Raw genomic sequence first — 13,961 nt, 5'->3', positions numbered from 1 at the left:
ATCTTGCCGCCTGTTTACACAACAAGGGCTGCAGGGCCGAGCCTGCCCCCCCTCCCTCCCTCCCTCCTCAAAACTTTGCATGGGAACCAGAAACCCCTGACTTCTGGTGGCTGCTCTCCAAACGCAGGGGAATCTTTGTTCAAGGGCAAGGTCCTCGCCTGGATCCTCCTCGAAGTACCTTCCCCTCCCCCACCCTTTAAAAGCCGAGGGAGGGGTCAGTGGCAGGCCGAGCGCACGGGGTTACCCTCGGCTGGACGCGCGTCTTAAGACGTGGTAGCGTAAGCCTCCCCCCCCCCCCCCCCCACCGGAATGAGGGGATCGGCGCGCACAAACCCGCGCCCAAACAAACGCGCGGCCGACAGCACTCGTCACGTGCGAATTCCCACCCCCTGACGCGGTAAATCCCCGGGCTCCCAAAGCACACTTTTTAACCCGGCAAATTGGACGCCAGCCCCGGAGCTGGCGTTAAGTCATTCGCGAGTCACGGGCCGACGAAAAAAGACAGACTCTTCCGTGCGGTCCCTCCGCAGAAGAGGAATCGCAGAGAACAGAAGATCCGCTAAAGATCTACAAAAGAATTAAAGAAATGGATGGATCATAAAAAAAAAAAAAAAGAAACTTCTGGACGCACGATATAAATGCTCCAGGCCGATTTCGCCCCTTGCTATCGTGCGCGTTATGTTGTGCTTTCAGAAGAGTTTGGGGTTTTTTTTCCATCACGGATACGTTTCATGAATCCTTTAGCTGGTAAGTGTTCTCTGTGGTTCGTATAATCAGCACCCGTAGGCAATTAAGCGTGCAGCCGCCTCTCCCGGGTGCTGGGGGGGCCGCGCGGTTTCTCTCCAGCGCGTCCCCTTCTGGCCGCACCAGCTCGCTGAAATACTGCAATTAGGAATGAGAGGAGCAAGGAGAGGCGTCCATTCGGGTGACCCTTGCGCCACTTTAGGCAAGTCGGATGCCAGTCGGGCACGGGAAAGCCTGCCAAGGCCGCCCAGTTGGGTTAGGCTGAAAGGAGACCCGTGGTCTTCTGATGAGGCTAACCCAGGAGGCGGCGGGGCAAGGGGGAGCCGGGAGGGTTTTTCCTTTAACTCTGTTCCTGGGATTCATGAATATTTCACGTTCGCCATCACCACCACCAGCAGCAGCAGCGCGGCCCCTCCCCCTCCTTGCAGTTGGACAGATGCAGGCCCCGAGCCGGCTGCCTCCGCATGGCCTATCAGCATCAGGGTTGATAAAGAGCTCGACAGCAAACTGTGTTATTTAAGCTTCAGGGAAGACATTATCTTTTGGGAAAATAACAGGTTATTTTCCCAGTCTGCCTCCCAGCGTCCTCATTGTACTCAAGCTTGTAGTTGCTGCCGTATTATCTCAGCAACGCGCCCACATCTGGGACCTCAGGCCTTGTGTCCTGCTGCAGTATCTGTGGTCAGGTTTATTGCCGGGATGCAGCTATGTAGGACAGCAGGCACCAGTTGCGTTAAAGGCAACTGACAGAAGTCCCTTTAGGACAGAGAGGAGGAAAGCTGGAGGCCTTCTTTTCACGCATGTCATTCTGTGACTTTGAGTGAAGTCACTTAACCTCACCGTGCCCGAACCGAGATTGTAAGCTCTAGGGGGACAGGACCGTGTGAGCGGCTGCTGGACATTTTAAGAGTTATCCACTTGAGGCAGGGAGACCAGGGCTCAGATCCTGACCGAAGGGGGTTAACAGGAAACAGTAACCGGCAGCTGGTCTGGGGATAAAAGCTGTTCTCACCCAGCCCTGTTGAGCGCAAGCTCTGCCAGTGACACCAAAGAACGCTTCTGCCAGGACACGGCTCCCCAAAGTCCCCCTGCGTCCTGGGAATCGCAGAGCGGATGGTTAAGGTTAAGGGAAAGGGCCTTTCTGCTCCTCTTGTTCCTTAGAAGGAAGTTTCCTTCAGGGCTCCCAGGGCTCTTAGCACAAACATTCCTTCCCCTAAAGTTTCACATCTGCTCCTTACAGCCGAATATCCCCTGGCTCCTTACAGGCCCAAACCCCAGAAGCCTTTCAGCACTTAAGCCAGTGCAGATGCAAGGAAGGCTCACCATGGACTAACATCTCCGCGCTGAAATGAAAAACCTTTAAAAACCTCATCGTTGCTTTCAGCCCATTTCAACTGGATGCCATGTTTATTGGGATTTGATCCCCATGAACCCTAGCCAGATGTTACTGACCTCAGAAGCATCCGAGAAAGGAATTCACAACGCCTGGGCCCAAGTCCTGGACAAGAACATCTTTCAATAAATCGTATGCAAGTCCCATAAAGCGAGTAACGGCCCATGGAGAATCCGGCTCTCTCTGCATTCCCGGCCTTAGCAACACTGTCCCTCCAGCAAAATTAAAACCCTTTCTAGGATGTAACGCTCCTGGATTTTCAGGCTGTAAAGCAAGGGGACTGAGCCTCCGCAGATCACGGACGGCCCAGGAGGTCCTTCTAGGGCTGGAAGAGACCCCCCCCCCGAGGATCTCCCGAATCATAGTCACTCACCCCCCACCCCCGCCTCCAGGCAGGATCCGCTGCACCTATAATGATATCCCCCCAGGCTCTCCCCCCTAGGGCGTTGCCAGACCTCAATCCTGCCCCTCCCCTTGACATGGATACATTGCCGCCCCCCCCCCCCCGTCTGTGGTAGCACGAACTCCTCATGGAAGCTACGCCATAGCAGGCGACAGCGCTGTCTGTAAGGAGACAACGCAAATGCCGTGCTTCTTGATTTTAATGGCCGTGCTACTTTAAACAAATCCTCTGCCATCTGTTCCACCCTTAATTAGGGACTGAAAGAGAAGGCCTATATATTTCAGCATCAGTAACACAGTAAGGCACAACTACCTCCGATTATAACCTTCCCTTCTCGTCCTGCTATGTCACCCCCCCCCCCCCCATCTGTGGCATCTTCACACCTTTCACCAAGAGGAAAGGAGCAGATTCTGGGGGGGCTGTGCCCAACAAGACGTACCGCGACACCTCCCCGAAAGCCTGCAAAACAGTTTGCATTCTCTCAGTTCCCCCCGCTCGCTCGTGGAAACAGCCAAAGATATTCACCGGGAGGGCTGTCTCTTCTCATTCTGCAAGAAGTAACTCTCGGAAACGTTTGAAATTCTAGGCCAGCTCTGGGGAGATCCAGATTTAGTCACGGCGAGGAATCTTCTCCAGACTTCATGGACTAGAAGCGGTTAAAAAAAAAAAAAAAATACGACACTGCTTTATATATTAAAAATAAGCAAAAACTGTTTTCACTCAGCTGGAGGAATTGGCTGGCTCTTCGTTAAGACTTTTGTGAGCTGGAAGAGGTTCTGTTCATACGTAGGCTAAAGCCGCCGAGCGTTTTCCGCATGCGTGAAACCTGTCCTAGACAACTTTGCTACTTTCCGGTGCAGTGGAAACCGTCTCACAGCCTCTCCCGGGCCAGGTCACGCTCAATTTTGGCCTTTCGAACCTTCCCAACAAAAAAGCTTTAGCCTCAAAAGCTCAGATGCAATGCAGTAGCATCCCTTTCATCTGAAAAAAAATAAATATATATATATATATATATATATCTATCTCTCTCACAGGCTTTGGCCTGCGCTCCATTATCCAGAAAAGCTTCTGGGAGGCTTGGTTAGCTTCTGTGTTGCAGAGAAACTCCCACTTGGCCCTATCTGTTTTGGACGAAAGGTGTTCTGCTGGCCCACGGAAAGGGGGCCCCGCAGCCTGCAGAGATATAAGCACGGTTGCTGCCTCCCTTCCCCCTTAAGAAGGGACGTTTGACACCCCCCCGTTTTCCTGTTCTCTTCAACTAGAGCAGAAGGGTGCCGCTACCACTGGGAGTCCGGGCCTCTCTCCCAGATTTCAGCGCACCTCTCCACACCACCACATCCCATCCCCACTGCCTCTTTCGACAGGGACCGACGGTCAGAGAAGGCAAGGGGCCTGCAACTGCCCGCCCTGACCACCGCAAAAGGCTCGGTGCTCTGCGTACTGAGCCACAGAACGGCTCGCGTGACAGCGGCATCAAGCTCTAGCGCGGTGGTCCTCACGCCGGTCCGCGGGACACAGCCGCTCAGTCTGGTTTTTTTTTTTGGGGGGGGGGATATCCTCAATGAACACGCTTGGGATACATTCGCAAACGACGGGGCGGGTGCACGCGGCACGCTCTCACACATCTTCCTTCTAGACATCCTGGAAACACGACCGGCTTGGGGGGGGGTGTCCTAAGGACTGGCTTGAGAAGCCGGATTGGTCCTCATGATTTCAAAGGAAAGTTCCAGAAACTTCTCAACATTCATAGCAGTCAGGAGACCAAAGCTGTGGAGGACCCCGTCAAGACCTGCGAGTTTTTATGCCTGTATAATGCATGTTGAGTCATGTCCAAGTACTGAAGTTTTACCAAGGGTTGTGTGAAATGTTGTCCAAATGTATGTTACATCTATGACGAGGAGGAATTATTAGGTACCTACACCTTAGGGATGCGCTGTGCTTTTCTGGTTTCGTTTGGATGCTGTGTGCACTAAAACAAAACGAAGTGGAGAAAAAAATGGTACGAATAAAAAAACAAACCAACCAAACAGAACAATTTTGGCTGCCCACCCCTAATAGACCCTGGACGGGATTAATGGACTGGATTAAGCCTTGCCCCAAGCAGTGAGGAACTGGAACTCGATTTATGCTGACAAATAATCATGCACTAATGCACTACTCATGTTTGCGCCCATCTACACATTATTCTATTAAATGTATATCCCAAGTTACACTACCCCTATTTAGCTAGTACCCATATTTATCCACGTTACTTTGTCGAGTTACTGTTGCTTATGTAATATTTATTGATGTTCCTATGTTCAGAAACTCTGTTTATTGTAACGCCTTAACCGCGACAGTTTTGTTCTTTGGAAACCGACCTGATTTGATACTTGTATTAAGAAGGTCGGTATATAAAAATCCTAAATAAATAAATAAATAAATAGCCTGCAGTTTTGTAAGCCAGGTCCTGCCTATGCTCAGCTCATATCTAAATAAAGCACTATTAAGAACATAAGAGGTGCTGAATTTCCACTGAACCCAGCCTCCTGCCTCCAACAGCCGGCAGCCCGGGTCACCTGGAAGACCGTTCAGATAATCCCATCAGGAAAGTCCGTGCCATGCCGCTCACTCCCGGAAGCAGGAGGTGGTGACACCTAAGGCCGTCCAGCTAAATAAATGGTTACTGGACCTGTTCCCTGGAAACTTAACCGAAGGCTATTTCCGAGGGCTGCATGGGCATCATCAGCACTGCAACCGGAGCAGCCAGGAGCCCCTCTCCCCTTCCCTCGTGAGGGCGGGAGCGAGTCGTGACTTGGGGGTGTACAGGCCGCAGAAGACCATCAAGGGGAAACGGAGGAGCAAAAAAAAAAAAAAACCACAAGTCCGGTAAAAGGTTGGAGAGAGCACTAAAAGCCGACTTTCTCAAAACTTCAAAACTTGGCTCTCTTTCCTTGGAACCCCGGAACTGACAAAGTCCCTCGGGGGCCTGAGCGCACGTTTGCTTCAGCGTGCCACGCTGACAGACACACAACCTCCGGCCTGCTGCCCGGGCACCAACTTTTCAAGGCCTTTGGCTCCGGCAATGTCTCCAAGGCTTATTTGCACAGTAGACTTCTCAAGGGGACACACACACACACGCATGGAAATAAAAGATACACACGATATGTTTTTAAAAAGAAAATGCCCTGCTGCCTGTGCCGTGGCCTCAGTGGCACAGCTGGCTAACATGGGAAATAATATTTGGTTTTAAGAATGCCGCTTGCTGTCCTCTTAAATAAGCAGTAATTATGCCACCTCCTGGGTGCCTCCTCTCCAAGGCAAAACATTCCTGGCTGCCCCAAGTCTTTCCTCACACCATCCCCGTTCCACTGACCTCGTTATAACTTGCCGCCTTTGGCTGGCCGTGGCTGATAAGGCTCCTCCTCCAGAGGGAGAGACACCCCCGCACCGGGTGAGGCCTTCCCTGGAGAATGGCTGCCTGCTTCCCAGCAGGGAATTAACATCCTGGGGCAAAAAACCTGAAATCTGGGCCCGAGGTCCTGCTCCAGGCACGTAACCGTGTGCAGAACCGGCTCCGCAGCCAGTGCACCGTGCGGGCGATTACGGCAACAGAGCAGAGACTTCACAAGCCACCACTGGGGTCCCCTTTGCAAAAAATAAAGCAATGGCAGGTAACTGAAAAAGGCACGGAAACTGAGGGAAACTGAATGTGTCTCGAGGAAGGGCTGCTTTCACCGTTCTGTGCCTGAAACACCCCCCCCCCCCTCCAGGGCAGGCAGGTAAGAGCGCCTTCCACTGCAAGCCTGCCAAAGCTTCCTCGCTTCTCTGAACACCGGAAACGAAGTCACGGGGGAGAAAGCTAAAACACAAGTGCCAATAACCAGCCCGAGATGCTGCCCAGTCCACTGGTCCTCAATTGGCTTGCAGGAACTTAACTGGTGAAATGCCACCCAGATCTCATACGTGATCAGGGAGCAACGAGAGGCGATACACACCCAGCGCGCTCTTCCCATCTTTAGCACACTGGCGCTGGACGTCCGACGTGGGAAATAGCGGACATCTCGCTCAGAAGCAACTCAGCCCTGGATCAGCCGTCTGCGGACCCTCAGACGGAAGAGTCCTCCTCGGCTGTAAGAGCTGCCCGAAGAGGATGACAGCACGCACGGGTGAGTATCGGCCCTGCCTATGCATCTGGCACTTTTGTAGGGCTTTGTTTTTTACATGACTCACTGGCTTCTTCTTTCTCCTGCGGGCTTCCGGCTCGCTGGGAACCAGGGCTCGGGGCACCTTTGGACCCTTCGTTCACAGCTGCTCATTGCAACCACAGCCTTTAGCCGTGAATCCGTGGCGTGAAGACGGTGACCTGTTCACTCCAATGAGTGGACGCTCCGCCCTCCGCAGCAACCCCAGCCAGGAATCCAAACCCGGTCCCTCCGCCCGGCAGAGCCACTGCAGGACTTCTGACTGCTTAAAGAAAAAGGGCCTCCAGGCTACAAAAGGGAGAGAGTAATAGTTTACCCGGGAAGACGACAGCCAGCGGCACGATGCTGTCAGGTACCTGAGTAGGGCGTTAGCGTTTCACAGACTGCGCTGCGCAGTTACAGCCACGGCTCTAAACAGGCCAGGTATGCTCGACACGGTAACGAAAGCTCGACCCCCCTGCAGGTTACCGCTCCTTTTGCCTTCCTCTCTGGTTCTCTACCTTCCAGGGTAGATGAGCGCACAGATTCCCTCACTTGATCCAGCTCCTTCACTCTGCCTTGGTGCAGGGCCGGTGCTTCTAACAGGCAAACTGGGCGGTCGCCTAAAGCAGCAAATTTTTTTGGGGGGGGGGCCAGCAACATTCTGCCAGCACAAAGCTCAGAGAGGTGCTGTGCTGGTGCCAATATCGCCAAAGTAGACAGCACTGTCTTGGAGCCACTGCCACCAGTAGGAGGGGAGCACTGTGCTGGAGTGGCCACCGGGACATACGCTGGGGAGGGAGGTGCATGACCAAAGGTTTGCCTAGGGCACCAAATACTCTTGATCAGCCCTGCGGTTACACACATTGTTACATGGTACTGGACAAACTGAATAGTCAGTGCTCAGCCCGTTCACTCTGATAAGCAGTTTCCCTTACTATTAGGGCTGTCAAACAGCTGATCCAGTTCTGGTGTTAGCCAATTGCATGCTGGGTAGAAAGAAGATGGCAGAAAAAAAAAACAACTATTGTTGGATCCTAACTATTCAGTGTTAGGATCCCTACCACTCCCTCAGAGCTCCCCTGTGCGTCTGCTAGGCTCTCTTCATTTCACATGCTCTCCTCTTCTTCAGCCGTTCCATGTAAAGAAATATTTCTTAAGATTATTCCTACCCCCTTTCACCCTCATGGGAGTAAATGTTAGATCTTTAAGTCTTTCCCCCTGTGTTTTAGAACGAAGACCACTGTCCATTTCAGTAGCCCCCTCTGGACAGACTCCATCCTGTTTATATCCTTCTGAAGGTGCGGACTCCAGAACCGTGCACAGGATTCCCAGTGAGGCCTCACCAAGGACCGATACAGGCGCAATATCACCGCCCTTTCAGGTTTCAGAGCGAGCTGCATTTCAGGTACGGTATTTTACTCATGTAGATGAGGTTAGCCCTAAGGTACACATTTTAATTGGCCATTGATGTTTTGCTGCTGTTCTGATCTGTGATACACCGCTTCTCATTGTAAGGTTGCGGCTGAGCACTGCTCACAGGCCGCTATTCTACGGTGCCGTAAACCCAGTCTGGATGGCTTTCCTATTCAAAAAGGTGGGTAAGAAGCCCAAGGAAGATTGGATCTTTCCCTAGGAAAATCAGAGGTTCAGCTCCCCTTGCGTGCGCCGGAGGGTAAAGCCATAGCCCATAGTCAGCTTCCAGCACCTTGATACAGTGGCGAGAGGACGCAGCACACAAACTCCTGCCTTCCCTCCACCCCCTGTCCTGCCCGATTCTCTCTCTCTCTCTCTCCCCTCACCAGATATAAGGCAGCGCTCCTGTGCTAGCTCTGGACTCCTTCCCCTCCTGCTGTCCTCACTCCCACACACTCTGCCATGGCAGAGTCCCCTCACGTCTGTCTGCTCAGGCACCGTTCTCTTTCATCCTCCTCTAGCGCAGCGCCCTCGTGGAGGGGGGGGGGGGGGGAGAGACATGGACTTGGAGGCTGCTTCTCTCTCTCTCTCTCCCCCTCCTCCAGTCTGCCAGCTCTGAATTATTTTCAACTCTGGAACTTCATTAGCGGCGAGAAAGCCAGCTCAGACTAGATCAGAAGAAAACCTCTGATCTTGGCAAGGGAACCTCACCTCCGAGGAGGCCCACGTCTCTCCAAAAAGGCAGCGCAAAACTCTTCAGATGCCAGCAGGGGAACAAAGTATTCTTACATCCACTGACTCCCGGAGGGCACGGGCGGGCTTGGCCCCTGCCACCCGTAAGCAGGGCGCAAAGGGACAGGCTCCCCTTTACTTCCGATTCTCACCAGGACTTTTTTTTCTCCTCGACCCCCACGCTGTCGGGACATTATTGTCCAGCTGAGCGTCCGCTCCCCGGTGGTCCAGGTCAGTGGTCAGGTTCGGTGACACGGCAAGCTCCGGTCACTGACCACCCCCCCCCCCCCCCCGATAACGGAAGCGGGCTTGCAAGTTCGGGTGCGGGAAATGGGCTGCCAGGCCGTGCGCCCCAGAGGTGGCTGTGTGCATCTTTCTACAGAGGTGTTTCAGGGGGGGGGGGGGGGGGGGGAGCGGAGGGCCTGTTTGGGAGAAGAGTGCCAGGCGCGCACAGAGTATTAATTAGCCATCATCGATAGATGCTTCAGCATTGGCAGGTAAGGTCCCTGCCGCACACGGCCCTGCTCCGAGAGCTGCAGGGATCCGACGCTCGGGCCTCCGAAGGCATGGGGGAGCTGGGACTGGCTGCCACCTTTGTCACCACAATCTATAATTACCGCAATACAGGTTTCAAGACGTTGGAAGTCGCCCATTCATCAGAAGGCGGAAAAGCAGCACTTTCCCTTGCCAGTCCGTTGTCACCATTAGTGCACTGGCAGACTTTTATCTGTGATTGTTTTTATTTTTTTAATACTCTTGGGCAGCAGGTGCCTAGAGAGCTAACAGTGCATTTGTTATGGTGCTTTTTATATATTAAAGGGTTCTCTCAGCTGCTAACAGTCCCCAGCCCGGTGCCCTGAGACGTCTGCCCTGAGACGCTTCCCGGGCCCCTGGCGGGGATCAGTCTGCTGGCTCTCCTTTCCGACCGCGCACGCTGCTACTGCACGGAGAGCCTGGCATCTGAAGCTCGTGCTGTGTTCCTTCCAGGCGGCAGGGCCCCCCCTCCCCGGGTCACAGGCTGTGTTATTGTGCACTACTGCCGTTACGTAATGCTAGAAGGGTAGCCGAGTCTGGCGCCAGTTAAAGCAACAGGCCCCCCCCCCCCGGGGTGCACCCCTCCCCAGCGGCAGGGCTGCATTTTGACCCCTTTGATTCACGACTGGGAGTCAGCAGGTAACGCATGATCGCACTCACTGGCGTCCTTGAGGAAATGGCGTGCCTTCTATTATTTAAAAGTGCCTTATTGGGGTCGCAGCACGGCTACCTCCAGGGCAAGTTGGATTTTCCTTTCCTGGATTCTTTGCTCAATCCTTCCCTCTCTGCACCCCCCCCCAAGTTCCTCTTCCCCTTTTCCAGCGGAGAAAACTCATCAGATCCAGCGCAGGACTGTTTACTCGGTCACTTAAGGGTGGTTTGGCCACGGTGCAGCTATCAGTCAGAGCCGAGCTTCGTGGCCAGGCTCGTGTTTAGCTTTTTTTCCCTCTCCGAGCTGGCATTTTCAGCGGGAGGGTTGGGAGCGAGAGGGGATAACCTGTGGTTTTCCCAATACCGAATCCCCAATTAGGACCATCTGCAAGTACTCAGGGCTGCACGTGGGGGAGGGGTAAGGCCCTGACAGGAGGCTACAGCCAGCCCAGCTTCAGCCTGTAGACACGCATGCCCTTAGTAAGAGAACCTGAATCTGAAAACTAATCCCCGCCATGCTCCCTTCTGGCCTGTTCATCTCCTGCACGCACACCCCAGCTCCTCTAAACACACGTTTGGGTGGCGCTGACCTTGGCTGCAGCTTTTCAGCTGCTTGCAAGGCTCCTTGTCTCTTTTCTACCGTTAATAGGGGCGGATTCTCCCCCACGCCACAGGTCGTCCCGTCCATGTCACTGGTGCATACTGCTGCAGAGAGTCCAGCCTTGCGTCTGATGGACTCCTTGAGTCCAGAGCTGCCCCCCCCCCGAGCCAGTTCCAAGGCAGCCAGTCCCGGGTTTTGAACTGAGGCTCCCCACCGTTGCATGGTGGGATTTGTAGTTCCTGCTTCTACCATTTGAAAAGAAAGCTGCAGGTATCAGAATGCAACAGGATGGGGGCTTTGTCAGAAATCCAGGACTGGCCTAAAATCTTGAACTGGGTCACTTGACATCTTTGCATGAGTCATGGAAGGGGGGGGGGGGGGGAGAGAGAGCTGCTGCCAGCTCCCCTTCTTTCTTCACTCACTCCGTAACAGCCTCATAATTTACTTCAGATGCAACATCACCCCTCCCTCCAGCAAACTTACCTCAATCAGGGGGATCCCACTACTGGCCCTGGGCACGAACACCCCAGGGATGCTCCCTGAAGAGGGTCACCAGTTGGCTCACCCTTTTTTTTTTTTTTTTGTGGACTGCTCCTTTCCTTGTTTTCTCTCCTTGCATGCAAGGAGGATGGACAGTTCCTGCTGTTCTCTGGGAAATCAAAACTGGAAGCCATGGGCATGCCTGGGTGAGACCGGATCTGTCGGTCTTGATAAAAACAGAGCCAGAGACCTTAGGTTAGATATGGAAGGGCACAAGACCCATGGGCCACGGCAGAGGTCTGAATGCCAGCACCGCAGGTGGCCCCTAACCATCCTTCTGTTACAGAGGAGCCCCTCCCCCACCCCGGTCCATGGTGGGGGGCAGGAGCTGGAATTCCTGCTCTCTTTAAATTCCCAGGCCCTGGTACTTATGAGCTTCCTGCAAAAAGGGACGATCATGGGGGCAGAGGAAAATACAACCCCCCCCCATACACAACCCCCCCCCCAAAAAAAAACCAACAACAAAAAACCCTGGGAAAATGTACAAAGAATGTATGCATTCATTCAACTAGTGCAGGTAGCCAGAGTGTGGAAATCGGTGCAGGTCTCTTTCAGCTAAGTTAATAGAAATATAGTAACATAGTATAGTCGGCAGAAAAAGACCAAACGGTCCATCCAGCCTGCTTCGTGCAGGTTACCCCCATGTGTCAACAAGACAAGGTGACCAGGCCGGTGCAGAAGGAGCCCAGAAGGATGCTGGCCTAACATATAATTAAGGGATCAGAGCTCTCCAAGGCCAGTCACAAACCGATTAAGATAATCCAGTAAAGAGGCTTCAGCTCCAAGCTCTTCCTTGACCTCTATTTCTGACACAGCCACCGCATGATGTCATTTAATAGAAAGACCACATTTTGGGATACAGGCGGAATGCCACAAGGAAACCTACTGCAAATAACATTTCTAAATACCCACTTTTATAAAAATCCTTCCATCCCCAGCCCCGCTCTGTGGCCTGTGCCAGCCTCTCCAGTTCATTATTAGGCTCAGACTGCTGCCAGCCCTCAGCGCTGCGCGAGGTCCGAGTTCCAATCCCACTCCCCAACCACTGCAGTCTGGTGCTCATGTTAACGTAAAGGAGAAGCTCAATCAGTGAGGCGCACACGAACTCTGTCTCTGTGATGGGCTGGAGGGGGTAGGCAGCTGTCAGCCCCACTCCTCACCTGTGCCCTCCCGTCCGAGCCGGCTGCCTCTTTCCATGTTTTCCTTTTAAACCCCCCCCCCCCCCCGGCCCTCCACCTGCAAGGAAGGTACAATGAATCTAGATTTAGGGAGAGGCGTGTTCATTCCCGCAGAAAGGAGGAGAGGCTCAGGAAAGAGCATTTTCCTCACCCTCTCTTGTATTCTTGGGATCATTTTAGCACTGCTTCTCTCCTCCCAGATGAGGACCTGGTCCCCCTGAGGTGGCTGCACAGGTTGGAGACTCTCCGGATCTCCCGCACTCTGCTCAGTCTTCCTTGTTTTCCTCCTTTAATTCTCTTGACTTGCTTCCATGTCTTCCCTTCTCCTCTCTGCCTTTCTTTCTGATGCGTTCCCTCTCTCCCCCCCCCCCCCCCCCCCGTCCCTGATTCTCTCTCCCTTCCTTCCCTCTCTCGCTCCCCGAGTCCAGTCATGCAGCTCATCTCCCCGGCACACACTGCCTCGGCTCCCCATTGATTTGGGAAGGTTTCTGGATCCGCATTGGCAATCCCCCCCCCGCGAATAAAGGAATCCATTCGGCAGCTGCAGCGGGAAGCTCTGGACCGCTGGCTCTTGGTACCGTCTTGGATGTGGACCCCGCAGCCGGGTTAAAAGTTTGCATCAAACCCAAACAGCCACCCCCCTCCCCACCCCCATCTTCTGCACCCCTGAATGGCAGGTTGCAGCCCCCCCCCCCTATCCTGGCACCCAGCCCCCATCTGCTCCATTCCTTCCTGGCACTCAGACACCTCTTCGGATTTTGAAGAACAATAAAAGCCACTTTCCACCTCTAGCACCGAAGTTCCCCCGACAGGACCTAAGCACAGAAAGTTATACCCAGGACCCCCCCCCCCCCCAGGCGAAGGAGCCGGTGAAAGCCCTGGGCAAGGAGGACCCGGGGCACAGGGAAAAGCCACATTAAAAGCAAGTCTTGACAGGCAGCCTCCATCCCTCCCTTCCCACCCCGCGGCCCCCTCTTACCTCTCTGCTCTCCCCGTCCGTCCGTCCCCCGCCCCGAGGCGATGTCCTCATCGGTAGAGAGCAGGGCACAAGCCGGATCCCGCAGCCCCGGCAACTCGGGATAATCCTTTTAGGAGAGCTCCGATCTCGCTGCACCAGGGATGTGCGAGCCCGAAGAGGGGGGAACAGAAAAACAAAACACACACACACACAAAAAAAAAGTCTAGCAGAGCAGGGACGGGGGAAGGCAGTCCCTGCCCCCACCTAAGCCTGGAGATCCGCTCACCAATCCCCGCGCGAGGCAGCCCTGCCTCACTCCTCCTCCGGCCCTCCCCCCTGCCTGCTCTCCCTCCTCCCTCACACCGAGGAGAGAGGAAGCCGCTGCCTGCAGAGAACTCCCCCCCCCCCCCCCAGCCCTTCTCCTCTCCTCTTTTGTCTCCTTCTGTCTCTGGCACGGAAAAAGGAGTCTGGGCTTGGGGTGGGGGGAAGCCATTACAGACACAAAGGAGAGAGAAGAAGCCAAGTGCAAGTTAGAAAGCCGAAAGTCAGGGAAGGAGGACTGCGCTCCCCCCCCCCCCCCCCATGGCAGGGCATGGGGGCCGGAGGGACCCTTTCTCCTCCTCGCCCTCACTAGTTTTCGGGCTTCCC

The 13,961-nt window shown here is 54.1% G+C and overlaps 1 protein-coding gene across 3 annotated transcripts in view; it reads right to left on the bottom strand.

Annotated features, from left to right (window-relative positions):
* SEMA6C (semaphorin 6C) overlaps positions 1-13,619 on the bottom strand; it is a 95,634-nt gene extending 82,015 nt beyond the window's left edge. The window contains exon 1 of one of the 3 annotated variants that reach the window (XM_029580214.1): positions 13,335-13,619. The gene's annotated coding sequence lies outside the window, so the exon portion shown is untranslated. The remainder of the gene's footprint in view (positions 1-13,334) is intronic. The other 2 variants (XM_029580211.1, XM_029580213.1) reach the window with 2 other exon arrangements.
* Positions 13,620-13,961: the final 342 nt, after the last annotated feature.

The sequence above is a fragment of the Rhinatrema bivittatum genome, chromosome 16, assembly GCF_901001135.1.
Source record: "Rhinatrema bivittatum chromosome 16, aRhiBiv1.1, whole genome shotgun sequence".
Taxonomy (NCBI): Eukaryota; Metazoa; Chordata; class Amphibia; order Gymnophiona; family Rhinatrematidae; genus Rhinatrema; species Rhinatrema bivittatum.
Note: the sequence above shows the minus strand (reverse complement) of the source record. Positions and strands in the feature narration are given on the sequence as shown.